General features: G+C 49.4%; 1 protein-coding gene and 1 long non-coding RNA gene across 8 annotated transcripts in view; one reads left to right on the top strand and one right to left on the bottom strand.

Annotated features, from left to right (window-relative positions):
• LOC139055869 (uncharacterized) overlaps window positions 1–15,158 on the bottom strand; it is a 91,174-nt gene that overhangs the window by 30,973 nt on the left and 45,043 nt on the right. The window lies entirely within an intron of this gene.
• LOC139055867 (calcium-activated chloride channel regulator 2-like) overlaps window positions 1–15,158 on the top strand; it is a 363,039-nt gene that overhangs the window by 318,083 nt on the left and 29,798 nt on the right. The window lies entirely within an intron of this gene.

Raw genomic sequence — 15,158 nt, 5'->3', positions numbered from 1 at the left:
AAAATCGACATTCGTACATGTATAACTTTTTCTAGACATTTTGAAAATATTGGAAGCATTGATATTGGGCGGTAATTTGATAAATTATTTTTATCTGCACCTTGGCCAGCCTTTCTGAGGCACCTTATCCCTATTTACAAACTTTATACCACAATTTATAAATTACAGCCACTCTAGCATTTTGCATATTCTTAGAAAAAGTACTATCTTTCAAGCAGGAATTAAATATACGAGCTAAGATAGGGCTGAGAAATTCAATAGCGTGCTTAAATGGGAGAATCTAAAAATCACATACATCTCGTGATCTACTGTTTCGAATGGCCAGAAAGCTGTTTTGGTTTTCATTGGGATTTGTAGGGAATAAAGTGCAGTTTGAGGGTTTTGTGGGTTTAGGTAGTTGATACAAGCAGGATTGTGTGTACTATGCACCGAGGACACCAAGTAATCATTGAAACAATTTGCAAGCCTTCTGCCAGAAAGTATTACAATTAATATCAATTTGCAGGCGAGCGCTCTCTTTATTGGGATTTAAAGTATGATTTAGGCGAATCCACGTTAAATCGCTTCTTTTAGGATATTGTTCTTAAACAGCTCAAGCAAGCAGTCGTTCTTCACTCGTCTCAGATGTCACATAACCTTATTGCGATACACCCTAAATAGAGCAAGATCATCTAAATTTCTGCTTTGATGGAAACGCTTATAAAGACGGTCTTTTCTCTGTATGAGTTCCAAACAGTCTTTACTTTGTCACGATCGACGATACGCCACACGTGGTCCCGAACTACCGCTTTATTTCCCGAACGCCAACCCTTCGCACCACATAACCACACTCTGAGTTCTCCCGTTTTGCACTCTCCCCGCACGCTCGCACGCTCTCGCCGCTGTCCTCTCCACACTCACGCCACCTGTTCGTCGCTCAGTCAACTACCGTCGATCCCGCGCCTGGCCCCCGAGAACCGTGGCTCCTCGTCGCGGGTCTTGGGCTCGCTTGTCGCGGGTCTTGCGCGTCACAACTCTCCCCCCCCCCCCCCCTCGAATCGTGAAGCTGTGCTGGTAGGGAGGAGCCATGGCTCATGGTAGAGCATCAACTGATCAGCATGGGCAGTAGTTCGATGACGTCCTGTAGCAGGATCACTCAAAACAAAGTTATTGTCACCTAATCGTTTGATTACACAATAAGGTCCACTTCGCCGCGGTGCCAATTTCGCCGAAACGCCCTTGGCCGCATCACTCAAGGTATGGGAATCCAGGAGCACAAGGTCACCCTCTTTGATGGTTGTTGGCCGACGATGACGGTCGTAACAGGATTTCTGCACCTTCCAAGCAGCTGCCTGATGTGACCGAGCATACTGGAGGGCCTCTCCAAGGCACCGCTGGAGTTCTGCAGCAAGTGCATGGTGTGCTGCTTTTGGAGGCTCTGTGTCCTCCTTGTCACTTGTAGGTTCCCATGGGGTGCGCAACTCGCGGCCGTAACACAACAATGCTGGAGTATATCCGGTGACAACACTCTCGACAGTACGCATGGCAAGGGCGATCTCAGGTATATGGCGGTCCCAGTCTTTGTGGTTGGAGCAGTATGCCCGTAGACACTGCTTAATTGTTCCATTGTGGCGCTCCACCATTTGGCCAGCCGGCCGGTAAGGCACTGTGTGACGATCTTTGATGCCCCAGTGTTTCAAAAGGTTGCGCCATAGTGTGCTAACAAAGGGCTTGCCATTGTCACTGGTGATGGCCACAGGTGTGCCATGGCGGCAGAAAACTTGCACCATGCACTCCAGTATTTTTGCGCTTGTTGCTGCTCGTAGAGGGAAAAGCTCTGGGAACTTCGTAAATTTGTCAATAACTACCAGCAAGTATTTGTGGCCCCGGGGTGTAGATGGCAAGGGCCCGATAATGTCAACACTGAGCTCTTCCATGGGTGATGTTGCCCACTGACTGCTCATGAGGCCCTCTGGTTTCTTGCGCCGAGCTTTTGTGCGCTGACAGACAGTACAGCATTGCACATACTTTGATATGTCTGCTCGCATGCCCAGCCAGACGAATCGTGCAGCCACACGCCTCAGAGTTTTGAAAAATCCAGCATGGCCTGCAGTGGGATGGTCGTGGGCCACCTTCAGTGCCAGCTGCCGCAAGTGATTAGGTAACCATGCTACCTTCTGGTTGCCTCTTTGCTGAACCAGCAATCCACTCGGCTGCAGTTCCGTTGTTTCGGACAGATCACGAAAGAGGCGATGATCAGGGTCCGAACTTGGGAGCTGAGTCCCTTGGACCACTGCCTTCAGCTTTAAGAGGCGGTCATCACGAGCCTGTTCTTGTACCAGCTGTGTTGTGTCACTCAGCAGTGAAGAGTCAACCTCCGAGGCCACAGCTACTTCCTCAAATGTAATTTTGCCTTCAGGTTCTGGAGCAGCAATGGGGAACAGCGTCTCATATAGGTTTTCACTTGGGTTGTCTTCACACTGGAGAGGGGCTCTACTCAAGGCATCAGCGGGTATGTTTGCCAGCCCTCGTCTGTGCTTGATTCGGCAGTTGAAGCCCTGCAGCCGAAGAACCCAACGCTTGACCCTGGGTGAAGCTTGGTCGGCATTAAACATCCATGCCAGGGAGGAGTGGTCACAGTGTATCTCAAACTCCGTAAATTCAAGATATGCCCTGAACTTGTCCACTGCCCAGACTACTGCCAGGCATTCCCACTCCTGGACAGTATAATGGCTCTCGGCTGCTGTAAGGACTCTGCTAATGAAGGAAACAGGCTGCAGACCATCAGGGCCAGCCTGCAGTAGCACAGCTGCAATGCCAATGCCACTTGCATCTGTCTCCACCACAAAGGGTCGATTTAGATCTGGGAGGCTTATAACAGCATCCTGAGCTAAGGCCTGCTTGAGTGCAGTGAAAGCCTGTTCTTGGCACTCCTCCCACTGCCATGGCTCGTTCTTCTTCAAAAGGTTGGTCAGTGAATGTGCCGTCAGTGAAAAGTGAGGGATGAAGTTTCTATAGTAGCCGGCAAGTCCCAGGAAGGCTTGCAGCTGCTTAACTGTACTGGGTCTTGGGTAGTCCAGCACTGCACGCACCTTGTCCTCATCTGGTCTGCACTGCCCAGGGGAGATGATGTGACCTAAAAACTTGAGGGACTGCCGGCAGACCTGTACTTTATCTGGATTAATCGTAAGGCCAGCACCCTCAATGCGTTGTAGCACTTCCCTAACATGTTCAACATGTTTCTCCAGTGTCTCTGAGTATACAAGGACATCATCTAAAAATGCCATAGCAAAGTGGTGATTGATTCCCTGCAGCACCCGGTCCATTAGGGTTTGAAAAGTTGCTGGACCGCCTGCCACCCCGAAGGGCATCCTCGTAAATTCAAATGTACCTTGATGGCAAATGAAGGCCGTTTTAGCTATGTCAGCCTTGCAAACAGGAATTTGGAAAAACCCTTGGGAGAGATCAAAGCTGGAAAACCACATTGCTCGGCCCAACTGCGCTAGCAGCCAGTCTGTTCGAGGCATTGGGTAGGCAGGTACTCGGGTGCGTGCATTCAACGGACGGTAGTCCACAGCGAGCCGGTAGCCTCCAGACTTCTTTGCAACGAGCACAGGGGCGCTAGTCCACGGGTTGGTGCTTCGTCTTATAAGGCCCTGTTGTAGGAGGTCATCCACACAGCCCTCAATGATCTTCTGCTTCTTCGCATTCACTGGACGTAGCTTGCATCTCACGGGCGCACTGTCCCCCGTGTCAATGCGGTGCTGAGCCAGGGTGGTACATCCCGCAACTGTAGTAAACAGATGGCTAAAGTCATCGAGAACTTTACTCATGCTTGGGTGTAGTTCCCTGGTGCCAGCCTGATGCATGTTCTCTATGCCTGGAACTACAAGCACTTCTTCAAAGAGGCTGTGCAAGTGGTACGACTCTCCATCTTCTATGGCAAGTGCTGTCGCTGGGTCCTTTTCGCGCTTAGCAAATGGCACCATGCACTGTGGATCGGTTCCAATCGTCCACCCACCCAGCGATACATGTAAAGAGATGCCTGTTGCTGTTAAAAAATCTCTGCCCAGCACGATGTCCCGACACAAGTCTGGCACACACAGGAAGCGTTGATTGCGACTGCTTGTGGCCCACTTTATTTTGCATTTGAGGGAAGTCGTTGACTGAGACCAACCTGTTGCCAGGCGGAGTGCTTGTTCCAGTGTCTTTGGTTTGGCGCCCGCCTCGACCGCTACCCTTGCCGCCGGCAATCCAAGCAAGCTCACACTCGAGCCTGTGTCCAATAGGGCCTGGAACGTCGTCCTCCCGATCTGCACTTCCAGGAGAGGCTCCTTGTTGCCGGCCAAGGCCGCTACTTGCAGCGCAGTCTCGTAGGTGCTTGCCGGTGCAGCACCTACCGTCCCCCGTTTCCCGTACACTGAGAGCGGATATGTCCGATCCCGTTGCATTGGTAGCAGCGGGGTGGGCCGCCACGCCGACCTGTAGGGCACTCGCGGGCCATGTGACCGACGCCTCCGCAGCGATGGCAGTTGAATCCTCTCTGGTCACGCGGCTGGTACCTTTGCTGCTGTGACGGCGTTGGGAGATGTGGCGTCCTTGTGGCGAATGCGGCCAATCCGTGCAATTGGTCTCGGTGGTAGGAGGGCTGTATCGCCGCGGGGTGCAACGGCCAGGGGGATGCCGCCGGCGGATACTGGAACGGCGCGGCAGCCGCTGTGGTCAACCCTCCGGGTTGTGTTCCCGGCACGCCGGCCACGTTTATAGTCGATTGGAAGGCCAAGTCTCTCGCGACTTGGTCAGTCGGGGGTGGTGGTGGCTTGTACTGCATGCGCCTCCAGAAACGCTCCATGAGACCGTCAGCGGCCTTCGCCAACTCCGCGAGACTGCTGAACTGTCTTCCCTCCACCAAATCCTGGAGTTGCGGGTGCATCTGCCGCAGCACGCGGTCAACCTTTTCCGACTCGGGCACTTCGCCGCCAATCCGGTCGTAGTAGGCCGCGATAGTATATATAAATTCCTTTAAATTTTCTTGGGGATGTTGCGTCCGGTGCTCCAGCTCTTGTTTCAAGCGGCGCTTCGCGTCAATGGAGGAGAATTCCGCAATAAACGCCGCAGTGAACTCCTCCCACGACGCAAACGATTTCACGAAACGCCACCACAACTTCGCGCTACCTTCCAGCGCAGCAGGCACAATGTGCGTAAGCCTCTTGTCAGCTGCGACACCGCTGACCAAACAAAACGTTTCAAGCCGGTCCAAAAATTCCTCGGGGGACTGATGGTCGTTGAACCCCTTAAACCTTGGAGGCTGACCTCCTGTGGAGCGCGGAGCGCAGTCGCTCGCCGGTTGAACCGCCGCCGCCGTTGTCGTAGAACCCATAGGCGCTGCCTCGGCCGCCATCAGTCTTTGTCTGACAGCTGCCGCGATTTGCTCGAGTTCCATGGTGGATCCGCTCGTCTGCCCCAGCAGATGCTGTACCAATTGTTCGGGAACGTCCACTGTCTCCATGTCCACGTAGATCCCGGACGGGCCCCCACTTGTCACGATCGACGATACGCCACACGTGGTCCCGAACTACCGCTTTATTTCCCGAACGCCAACCCTTCGCACCACATAACCACACTCTGAGTTCTCCCGTTTTGCACTCTCCCCGCACGCTCGCACGCTCTCGCCGCTGTCCTCTCCACACTCACGCCACCTGTTCGTCGCTCAGTCAACTACCGTCGATCCCGCGCCTTGCCCCCGAGAACCGTGGCTCCTCGTCGCGGGTCTTGGGCTCGCTTGTCGCGGGTCTTGCGCGTCACAACTTATCCAACGTTTACGTGCCTTTCTAAGCTTCTCCAAAAGTGTGTGGTGAAAATATTCCTCATATACCACTCCAACAGTGGCAATGAAATTATTATAAGCACTTTCTACATCACTGATTGGAAATTGCAGTTCGTATCGGCGAGTCGGGCACAAAATTTACTCAGTGCCGCCTCGTTTATGGATTGGTTTTTCTTTAGAGAAGATGTTTGTTGATGCCTTCGACGTGACTGCTTAACGAAAATAAAAGTAAGTAGGTGATCGCTCATTTGCGCGCATGTGAGTACTGACATATGATTTCGTTCGCATACGTTGGTAATAAAGACATCAACGCACGTAGATGTGAGTGGTCGCGTAGGCTCTCGTATCAAGTCACAAAAAATTCCGACACTCTCTGCATTTCACCTGTTTCAGGTGACGATGACAAAAAATAATTGTTTATATCGCCACCCAAGACAAACAAGAGCTTGTTTACTGTAATGTAAGATAAGAGGGTATCGAAAAACAGAAAGAATGCTGTAACACTACCCCTTGGAGGACGATGTAAAACAGAGAATGCATAGTTACCGCACTTTAGAGACAAGATTTCGTAGTCGTCATGCATTTGTGAAAATCATGGCATAAAGTAGCACTTTAAGGACTCTTTTGCAGCTATCAGAATGCAACCTCCTCTTCTGTTTCGCCTGTTCTGTGTGTATGTATTGTAACACAGGAAGTTCATATGTACAGAATTATCCCGGTACGAGGTTTCAGTTGTCATCAATATATCGCAATGAAAATTTTAACAATAAAGAAACGTCATCACCTCATCCTCTTGGTTGTAGAGCGATCGATCATTGCATGTCAAAACGATGAAAGATTTGGTTACCATAATAGAGAGAGTTAACATCAGTAGTTTTAAGAAATTGTGGAGCCATGAAAGCCAATTTCCTTTTTTGCGTCTGCGCAGTATATAATAGTTAAGTCAAATTTCTCTAAGACACCGTCAAAAGCAATGCAGGCGACCTGCGTTATCTCATCTTTCCTGGCGAGAATTTGCCCGTCCCTAGTCCAGACAAACCTTCACGCGAGAAGCGCTAGTTGCATCTCCCAAGCGAGGATCGGGCGATGCAACTAGCGCTTCTCGACCAAGCACGGCGGACCACTCAAGCCAGTGGGGCCCTGGACTAGGGGCTCCACCCACTCGCTTTCTGCATTTTTTTTTCTTTTAAATAAACGTTTTGATATATATTCACGCTTCGTCGTTATGTTTTTTTTTTGCGCGATTCTCTTCCCCATCAGTCTCTTAGGATGAGGGCACAAGTTCACATTACCATAAACGGCGTTGTTTTCTTGTAGCGTTGTTTTTGTTGTAGTTTTTTCTTGCTTTTTGCAAGACAGCATCTCGTTTTGCACGACTACGAAACAGCACAACAACATTTTGGCAAGAAGAATTCCTTGTTCTTACACGGTAGCATTTCTCAATGTCATCCTTAGTTATTGGCGCTTCCAAAACGTCACTCATTTTCTGCAGCACCGTCGTTATGTCTTCCTTGTCAACCACTGGAAGCCCCTTGATCTTAATATTTCTATTTGTAGAATGTTGCTCAAGTTCTACCAAGCATCGTTCCAGCTCCAAAATGACTTTCTTTAGTGCATCTTGTTCGGTACCCAAAGCAGCATTCTCATTCCTCAGGGCTTTGTTCTCTTCCTTTAAGGTAGCAATTTCAGTTGAAATGTCATCGAACTGCTGACTGTAACACTCTATAGTTTTAGTCATATCCTTTATTTCCTTTCTTATGTCTCTCCCAAGAGCGCTGTGGACAGCTGCGATCTCCTTTTGAATTATTTTCCTAAGAGACAGAGAGAGAGAGAAACAACTTTATTTAGTCGCCTGCAGCAGGAGACCATGAGTAAACGGCGCCGCGACGCGGGCCCTGAGGTCTTCTCAGCGAGTGGTGTCTCGACTCAACTCCAGTGCGTGTTACTCCCGCGGTCGGTCGCCCTGTGGGGCAACGTTCCGTCGGTTTCGCTCGGCCTTTGTCTTTCAAGAGCCGCCGAGACCTGCTGGACGGCCCAGGTTAGCATTTCGTGGTCGTAGCATTCCGCCGCAGCCGCGCGTCGCGGCGGAATCGGTGTACTTATCGAAGCTTCGTCGGGGAGCTTGGTGCAATGCCATAGGATGTGCCTTAGGGTGGCCCTCTTCCGCTGGCGCACGCGGCACGCATCACTCACATTTACGTTCGGGTACAGATGATTCATTAACACTGCTTTGGGTAAGGAACCAGTTTGTAATTGTAGGAACAGCACCGCCTCCGCTCGGCTCAGCCCCGGGTGCGTGGGTGGGAAAGTTCTTCAAACCAGGCGGTGAAACTGTGTAAACTCTGTAAACTATGTAAACTGTGTAATTTAGAGACGAGTTTCGTAACTCATATCTCAATATGTCAATTTCACTCGGCATGGTTCAAGATAGGCTGAAAAGAGGGTGGGCAGCAGCATCAGTAAGTCACAATGAGCGAAACAAGGCGATATGGTAACGGAAACAAAGTTGAAACTTGCACAACGTCGATAACAGCTTTTAGGTGGTTGCGTCGCTTTGGTGCTGCCGCTGCCAAGGAATTAGGAAAGCCCACTAAGCTGCAACAATGACATCTCCTCCCCAGACCAGGAATTGGCCTCCCGAATGCAGTATTCGGCCACTACCTCCCTCATGATTCCTACAATGAGCCCATGGCACTCAGTTCCCAGGAGCTGGGGAGAACATGACCAAGACGGCGTTCAGACCTGCAACGCAGCAGAGTGTGCTAAGAATTTCTGCATCCAGACAGGCCGCAAATGGAAACTGACCCTTGCAACCTTTAACACCCGAACTCTTTCAAGTGAGGCTAACTTAGCAGGACTCTTTGAGCAACTGTCAGGTATTGTTTGGTATATCATATGCCTTAAGGGCAACTCCGGCGATTTTTCGATGTCAACGGATGTCGATGAAATTCGCTGGGCACGTTCCTCTACACACTCTTGTCATGTACTCAAAAATCAGGTTTTAGTTGCACTAATTTATTACAAATGAATTTAGTAAATTGCCTCGAACACCCTACCTTACCTGCTCCTCAGTTATAGGCAACATTCTGTATGACGTCAAGGGAGTGCCACTCAGCGCATGCTGGGATCATGCAACGAGACAACGCATAACGTAGCGCTCCCGTACTACAGTATCCGGCTCGATGTTTTCGAAGGTGTGTGGCCGCTCATATCAGCGCAACTCAGAGTGATGCAATGGTGCTTAAATGCACAAAATCTGACAGCAACGAAAGCGTGGAGGAGTCGACGATCGTTAGCTAGTGCTTCACGTGAGAAGTTACTGTCACCAGAATTTGCGGTCCCTGTAGACGGGCAAGCGATGGGGGTGGCAAGTGGTGTTGTGTGTTGGCTGCACTAACCTCAGCCCTCGCTATCCGCACACACAGTTTGAGCCGATGCCGATCACGTTAAACCGAGGTTAAGCATAAATGGCACAGTTATGTATAGTTCATGCGTCAGCTGCTGTCGGACCTGAGCGACATACCTGAAGCTAATTAAGCCATCAAGATGAAGAAAACTCCTTCTGTGGTTCAGTTATGACCACATAGATGTGAAATGAAGGATTCCTCATTTCGTACCGTGCACTCGCAAAATGCGAGAAGCGAAGGCACGGAGCAGTATCGGCATCGGTGCGTTGCCATTTTCGACGGCAACCTGCCCGCCGCACTCACCGGCACTTGCCTCAATAATGTGCGGCTACGAACACGGCTGTCCTTTTTCCGTCTTGCCATGCAGACTCATTATTTAGCTTCCGAGGTGCACTGTTTGCCTCGTATCCCGAATTGCCAGGGAGTGTAGGCCCCCCGATACAGTAGCTTAAACAACCGCCTCGTTCAGCTGCCAACGATGTCTATCCTGCCATCGGCGCTTGCGCGAGAAAAATACGCGTTCTCTAAATGGACGATCACACTCACAAAGTCCTCATCTAAGTCCAGTTTACGTAACTTATTGTGTGCATGAAGAGAATACGAAGAATGATACGTAGGCAGCATAACAACGCTCCCGTACTACTGTGTCCGGCTCGATGTGTTCGAAGGTGTGTGGTCACTCATATCAGCGCAACTCAGAAGGATGCAATGGTGCTTACATGCACAAGATCTGCCTGCTTTGACATATTCCGACAATAATTGATGTACCGATGAGCGGCTAGTATTATGTCTCAAGCAAACGACGAGTTGGCGCTGTACATGCCGATGTAAACAAATGCACCGTTCGGTGCTTTGAACTGTCAGCGACGTTCTTGCGGAATACAAATGCGGAAAATCGTGCTCCACATCTGACATTGAGCATGCGAAGAGCTTCGCTGAGAAGGAATAATAAAACACCTAAAATTGCATGCAGCACGCAGAAAATGAGTGGTTAGGGCTACCCTCGATCTTCGTGGTACAGCACGATGTGTAGCGCATGGGCGCAGGCTGTCGTGATGGCGGGCCGAATGCGAGCGGCAATTCGTGGCTATCGAGTTCGTCAGAATAATGACTGTGAATATTTAACAGCTACGAAGAGCTGGTTCAGCTGACATTGTCACCCGAAGATCCGGCGCGATCATGATTCAGCCGAGCGTCTGTTCTTCGCTGCCAGCAGGCGAGATCGGCACGCCTTCCCCGTTGGAGACACCCGTGGCGTCACACAAAGAGGTTCGCTCAGCTGCTTAGCCCGCTTTCGATTTCGTTTTTGCACTTTTTCTGCTTCTTTAAAATTGTTCCCGAATTTACGAAACAATTCTACTATTAGACGCGTGACAGGGGGGTCTCGAGAACCTAAATGTAACATGGTCAAAATCGCCGGTGTTGCACTGTAGTGAGGTTAGAAGTATTCTTGATGATTATGCAGTGCTGACTAAAGGCCATGTCCTCTACTGTAGAGGACTACCAGATAGGAAGTTATACGGGGTAGGATTCTTAATACATAAGGACACAGCGGGCACCATTGCCGAATTTTACAGCATAATGAGAGGGTAGCAGTAGTCGTAGTAAAGCTTAATAAGAGATTAAAGGTGGTACAAGCCTATGCCCGAACCTCCAGTCATTGAGGTTCGGGCGGGATCATTTAACGAAGATGTGGTGCTGCCACGAGAAAAGTGCAAACTTGCTATTTTGTACGCATAGTAATGGGCGACTTCCATGCAAAAGTGGGGAAAAAGCAGGCTGGTGAACAAGGAATCGGCAACTATGGCGTCGGTTCTAAAAACACTAGAGGAGAGATGCTGATAGAATTCGCAGAAAGCAATAATCTGCAAATAATGAACACCTTCTTCAGAAAGCGGAGCAACATAAAGTGGACCTGGAAAAGCCCTATAACGGTAAAACAAGGAATGAAATCAATTTCAAATATTTTGTTTACAACAAGTGATTGAGAACCTTAACCGAGAGAGTGTAGGAGTGGGATCGAAGATTATTATGCAGAAAACAAAGCTAACGATTAATAGCCTGGCAAGGGAACAAGAGTTCATGATTGTCACAGAGTGCATGCCCGCGTCCCTCTCGGTATGGCCGCCAGTGTCGCCTCAGCTACAGCGCCGCTTGCACGGCGATGGGGAGAGAGCGCTCCCCATTGTCCCGAGCTCGCACGACCTGTTTGGTCACGTGAGCGCGGCGGAGGGACGAGGCGAGCGGCAGAGTGGCTTGGAAGACGGAGCAGGTTGGCCGTGCACCGGGAGACAGCTGTGGTCGGCAGGCCTAAGTCTTCGCCGGTCGAGCGACAGACGGTGCAAGTCCAGTAGGATCTTCGGCAGCGAGGTAGCAGCAGCCCGACGCTCTTCAGATCGGGATCTCGGCAGGCACGCCCCAGACAAGCCTCGTGTTCCAGCCTGCTCTAAGAACTTTCCGCCGGACTGTATTTTTTTATTCGCGTTTCATCTTTCATTTATTTATCCATCGCGTGGTAATTATTGTATGTTCGGTTAGTGTAGTGTTTGCCGCGTTATTGTCACGTGTATTTTTCATTCTTGTCGCGTATTTTTTTTTGTTATTTCGCGAGTGTTAATAGCTCCCACGTGGTGGGCTTAGTGTCGTGCGAGTGGCCTCACGGCGTGCGTTGTGTGACCCGCACGCCTTCCGCGAACTAGGCTAAATACTAGGCCCCACTGCTGGTTCTCTGTATGTTCTTTCTTCGAGTATTTCTCGCGCATGATTCTAATTTATTAAATTGAACGTGTGTGTTGTACGTCGCATCCCGTCTCATGCCTCTGGTTCACGGTCGATCAGGCGTGGACCTTATCACCGGTCAGCAGTCGAACCCTAAATAAACGCACGCGGGGTGGGTTTGTTGTCGCCCCATCCCCTCCGGTCCGGAGAGTGCGAATTCCCTCACCACCAATCTTTGACAATGATCGCCAGTCAGCTTTTACAGTCTGCGAAGGAATATGTTTACCTAGGTCAATTATTCACAAGACACCCTGATGGTAAGAAGGAAATTTACAGAAAAATAAAATTAGGTTGGCAGCATATGGCAGACATACTCAGATCCTTACGGGAAGCTTAGCACTATCACTAAAAAAAAAGGTGTACAATCAGCGGATTTTACGGGCGCTAACAATGAGTTAGCGGTAAGAGGGCAAATAGAGGTATTCCGGATCAAGCTACAGAACAGGTACTCGCCTTTACCAATGGAAGAGGACCTTTGAGTTGAAGCAATGAACGACAATCTTATGGGCATCATTAAAGAGTGTGCAGTGGAAGTCGGTGGTAACTCCGTTAGGCAGGATACCAGTAAACTATCGCAGGAGACGAAAGATCTGATCAAGAAACGCCAATGTATGAAAGCCTCTAACCCTACAGCTAGAATAGAACTCGCAGAACTTTCGAAGTTAATCAACAAGTGTAACACAGCTGGCATAAGGAAGTATAATATGGATATAATCGAACATGCTTTCACGAACGGAGGAAGCATAAGAGCAGTGAAAAAGAAACTAGGAATAGGCAAGAATCAGATGTATGCGTTAAGAGACAAAGCTGGCAATATCGTTACTAATATGAATGAGATCGTTCAAGTGGCTGAGGAGTTCTATAGAGATTTATACAGTACCAGTGGCACCCACAACAACAATGGAAGAGAGAATAATCAAGAGGAATTTGAAATTACACAAGTAACGCCGGAAGAAGTAAAGAAAGCCCTGGGACCTATGCAAAGGCGGAAGGCAGCTGGGGATGATCATTTAACAGCAGATTTGTTGAAGGATGGTGGGCAGATTGTTCTAGAAAAACTGGCCACCCTGTATACGCAATGCCTCATGAGCTCGAGCGTACCGGAATCTTGGACGAACGCTAACATAATCCTAATCGATAAGAAAGGGGACGCCAAGGACTTCAAAAATTATAGACCGATCAGCTTACTGTCAGTTGCCTGCAAAGTATATACTAAGATAATCGCAAATGGAATCAGGAACACCTTAGACTTCTGTCAAGCAAATGTCGAGGCAGGATTCCGTAAACGCTACTCAACAATAGACCATATTCACACTATGAATCAGGTCATAGAGAAAGTACGGAATATAACCAACCCTTATATATAGCTTTCATTGATTACAAGAAAGCGTTTGATTGTGTCGAAACCTCAGCAGTCATGGAGGAATTACGGGATCAGGGAGTAGACGAGCCGTATGTAAAAATACTGAAAGATATCTATAGTGGCTCCACAGCCACCGTAGTGCTCCATAAAGAAAGCAACTAAATCCCAATAAAGAAAGGCGTCAGGCAGGGAGATACGATCTCTCCAATGCTATTCACAGCGTGTTTACAGGAAGCATTCAGAGACCTGGATTGGGAAGAATGGGGGATAAAAGTTAATGGAGAATACCTTAGTAACTTTCGATTCGCTGATGATATTGCCTTGCTTAGTAACTCAGGGGACCAACTGCAATGCATGCTCACTGAACTGGAGAGGCAAAGCCGAAGGGTGGGTCTAAAAATTAATCTGCAGAAAACTAATGTTTAACAGTTTCGGAAGAGAACAGCGGTTTACGATAGGAGGCGAGGTACTGGAAGTGGTAAGGGAATACATCTGGATAGATAGATAGATAGATAGATAGATAGATAGATAGATAGATAGATAGATAGATAGATAGATAGATAGATAGATAGATAGATAGATAGATATATAGATAGATAGATAGATAGATAGATAGATAGATAGATAGATAGATAGATAGATAGATAGATAGATAGATAGATAGATAGATAGATAGATAGATAGATAGATAGATAGATAGATAGATAGATGAACTTTATTAAAGGAATAATCAGAAAAAGCGCTAGTGGTCGGGGCCCTTAGTCCAGGGCTCCGCTGGCTCTTGCCATCTTCTCAGCTCTCTTTATCAGCTTGAGCTGGTCGTCGAGGGCCGAGCTGGACAGCAGTGCCTCCCATTGCTCCCTCGTGTTTTTCGTGTCTGGGTGTTCTATGTTGTGTAGTGTGCACTCCCACGTAATGTGGTATAGGGTTGGTGTGGCCCCACACCATGGGCATTCGTCCCTGTAGGCTGTGGGGTGTTTCCTAGGTAATATTTGTTAGTTCGTGTAAGTGCCTGTCTGGAGCCTATGCCAGGCAGCGGCATCTTCTGTCTTTAGATTTCGATGGGGTGGTGGATATCGCAAGCGACGCCCTCTGTGGTAGTTCACGATGGCTGAATACTCGAGGCCGACAGGGTCCAGGTCTTGTGCAGCCGGCGTGATGAGCGCTCGGTTATGTACGAATCCTCGAGCTGCTCTGTCGGCCTGCAGGTTGCCCGTGATGCCAGTGTGGAAATCACAAGTAACGCCTATCATCTGGATTCCGATATTTTCGGTATCCAGATGATAGTTTGGGTGGTGAAGTCCTCAAGGTCCTCCTTGAGTAGTCCGGCTAGGACTTGTGCAGCAGGTCTTCTAATTCTTCCCTGTAGGAAGTTGCGGCAGGCTTGCTGGGAATCCGTGAGGATCGTCACTGGTTGGTTTGCGTGTAGGCCCTCGCGGATGGCTAACGCGATGGCCAACTCTTCGGCTTCCGTAATCGTGCAGGGGCGGGTCGATGCAGCGGAGGTAACGTGGCCTCGGTGGTCGCATGCCACTGCAACTGCGCCCTTGTTGTTCGTCCACATACGTGGCGGCGTCCGTAAAACGGGCCATGGTATTGAACCTGGACGCCTTCTCCGTGTTCTGGGCCCTTGCTCTCCTCCTGCCGGAGTGTAGGTTAGGGTCCATGTTGCGTGATAACGGGGCAACGTGAAACCTGTGCTGGACGTGACGAGGTATCAAGCAGGTTTTTTGGGTTCGTGTTGTTATTGCTGGGAACCCCAAGGTTTGTAGGACCTGCCGGCCCGTGCGAGTCCGCGCAAGTC

Source organism: Dermacentor albipictus, chromosome 2, assembly GCF_038994185.2.
Source record: "Dermacentor albipictus isolate Rhodes 1998 colony chromosome 2, USDA_Dalb.pri_finalv2, whole genome shotgun sequence".
Classification (NCBI taxonomy): Eukaryota; Metazoa; Arthropoda; class Arachnida; order Ixodida; family Ixodidae; genus Dermacentor; species Dermacentor albipictus.
The sequence above is the reverse complement of the archived record's forward strand: the minus strand, read 5'-3'. Positions and strand labels throughout refer to the sequence as shown.